Source organism: Lasioglossum baleicum, unplaced genomic scaffold, assembly GCF_051020765.1.
Source record: "Lasioglossum baleicum unplaced genomic scaffold, iyLasBale1 scaffold0046, whole genome shotgun sequence".
NCBI classification, from domain to species: Eukaryota; Metazoa; Arthropoda; class Insecta; order Hymenoptera; family Halictidae; genus Lasioglossum; species Lasioglossum baleicum.
In genome coordinates this window covers 396846-399759 of record NW_027469106.1, presented here as the reverse complement: position 1 = coordinate 399759, position 2914 = coordinate 396846, and positions in this window count along the sequence as shown.

Sequence of the window (2914 nt, the reverse complement as noted above, 5' to 3'; positions counted from 1 at the left end):
GGGACGCAAGTATCAACTTGCTAAATTGAGACGCGCGTTAAGAAATAAAGCGGTGCTCGATCAAATCATTGCCACTACCGAGTGGACAGAACTTCTGGGAACCACCGAGCACATTCCGTGTGACGCGTCCGATTACGTTTCTGTATACGGTTGCCCTTGCAACCCTCCTAAAGAGGTCAACCACGCGGACCTCTCGCGAGCTCCGACGCCAGTTCTACATCCGGTCGATTGTCCAGAGGTGATCGACATAGCCGACGACGACGACAGCCGAGACACGATCATCGTTCCCAGGGTCCGTTGCCGAATCATCAGTGACGTCCCTCTGCCAACTCATCAACGTGTCGTCTTGCGGCCAGCATCCAAGGCCACTAATGTCGTCCCGAACCGAGCAGCAGCAACTCTGCCAGATCTTCCCCACCTCGAGGACATCTGTATAGAAGACCCGATGTACGACACCTACTGCCAGTACCGCCAGTTCCTGCTGCAACAATATTATTAGGCGTTAATACAGCATTTCGGTGAGTCGTATAATGTCTTGTATAATTGCTGAATCCTGTAAACTCACCGTTTTCGTTGCATCATCTCGCGCGTGATTCTTGTCGGGACACTTCTTGTAACCGCGTCGGACGTTCTCTTCTTGACTGCATCCATAGCAATATCGGTTGTCCTAGTGCATATGACAGCCCGCGGCTGTCTCGGCACGAAAGACCACTCCTCATTTTAATCATAATATCTCAACCGTCCGTCTGTCACTGTTCTCTTTTCTCTCTCCTGGTACCTGTAACAAAAACACAGTGACGGACGTGACAAATTTGGCGCAGTCGGTAGGACATCGAAGTGGTCGCCGATATTTGCATTAATAAGCCCCGACGCGTGTCAGTGCGAAATTCACATTTTAAATCTCATTTATATCCTCCAAAATGTCTCGCCCAATCACGCGATCTCAAAGGGATCTCCAAACAGATCCTAACGCAGACCTTCCCCCAATGACCGAGGAAGAGTTACTCCTTTATGCGCAAGACCTCGCCCGTAGAGAGCAATATCTCAAAGAAGAAACTGATTTTATTGCCAAATTGCGTCTCAAATATGAAGAAGACGCACAAAACCAAAAGAATATGCTCGACGAAATACGAAAAGAGCTTCATAACATCCAAATCACGAGTCAAACCCTACGTCAACAATCGCCTACACCAGGCCCTAGTAACGTCTCTAATATGCGGGAACCTTCACCGCCAGAGCCACGCGAAATCCCACAGTATGAACCTACTGGTAATTTCGCTCTAAAACAAGCTGCCGAGCTTGTCCCTAGATTCGACGGAACTTCGTCTTCCGTCCTACAATTCATACGCGCATGCAAACGCGCGCGTGACACCGTACCGGCCACTGCAGAGCGTGCCCTCACAAAATTGCTCTGCAATAAACTCCACGATCGTGCTTATGCCGCTATAGAAGGCCAGCACATATTCACAATTTCTGCACTATGCGAGAAATTACGAACAGTACTGGGCCCATACAAATTCGTTGACCAGTACCGTGGCGATCTCGCGAGTGTACTCCAAGCTCCAAACGAGCACATCCTAGACTTCATCAATCGCGTTAAAGACCTTCGAACCGCGATTCAAGATGCCACAGATATTGGCCTTGATTACGAAGAACTAGATCGCTTCGTAGTAGATTGTTTTCTACGAGGTCTCCTTCCTCAGCTGCGTGCCGAAGTGCTTCATTGCCCTTCGCGAAATCCTGCCACTGTTTTCGAAGCAGCCATCTCTGCTTACAGGCAGTATGAGTCAGACCAGACTCGTCGACGAGAACTGATCCGCGAAGAAGAACGAGTCGGCTTCTCTGATAACCGGCCGTATCGCCAGCGTTCCACGTACGAGTCCCCTCGTGACATTCCAGAGCGAACCCAAGAACGCCGCGATAACAGACCGGACTCGTCTCAGCAGTCCTCGAGAAACTCAAACCGGGACTCTTATCGCTCCCCGACGCCGCAACGGCGATGGGAGGATAATCCTCGCGACCAAAACGCGTACCGCGATGGTCGCACAGATCGCCCCTCAAGCCCTAACAAGTTTTGCAACTACTGCAAAGTCCCCGGGCACGATATTCACGAGTGCCGTAAGCGCGCTTTTAATAATAATAGGAGGTCGGGAAACGAGTCCGGCCTCCCGACCGAAGCCAACCCAAGGCGGGAGGCCGCATCTTCAACCCAAACTACAGCCCGCACCCAAACAGCTATCCGGACGAACGACCAGTCCGACGATTCGTCTCAGCAGTAAATCTTGCTGCAGACTCACCAATTCCGCGCGTAAAAATCTCCGCCCCTCAATTACAAAAGAAGTGTGAATTTTTGTTGGACACGGGTTCGGAGATCAATTTAATTCGTGCGTCAAGTCTAGAACCAAATCTACCTATAGATTATACGAACACTATAGAAGTCCAAGGAATAACCGAGGGATCCATTCCAACTCTCGGTCAAATTAAAATACACTTACAGGGTCAAAACCCTATCGAATTTCATGTCTTGGAAGAAGACTTCCCAATTAACATCGACGGAATCCTCGGTTCTCCCTTCTTCAGAACAGGAGCCGAGATCTCCTTTGCGAATGAATACATTATGATAGGAAACATTCGGGTTCCCTTCTCGAACCCTTGCGCGCCCACGGCTGAGCCTCGCGATAAATTGGCAGCAGAGGTTATTTCAATGCCTTCGTCTATGACCAACGATCTCGTTAAAACTCCAGCCGCCAAGCGTGAGGAATATTCGGCAGGGAACGTTCGAGTGTCTTCCTCAAATCCTCGTGCACCCGCGGTCAGACCTTGCAGAGCTCCGGTGACGGAGGTTATTTCAATGCCTCCTCGGGATTCGATCGAGTGCTCCCTAGAGAAAAACGCCGTGAAAAGCCGGCCGGAA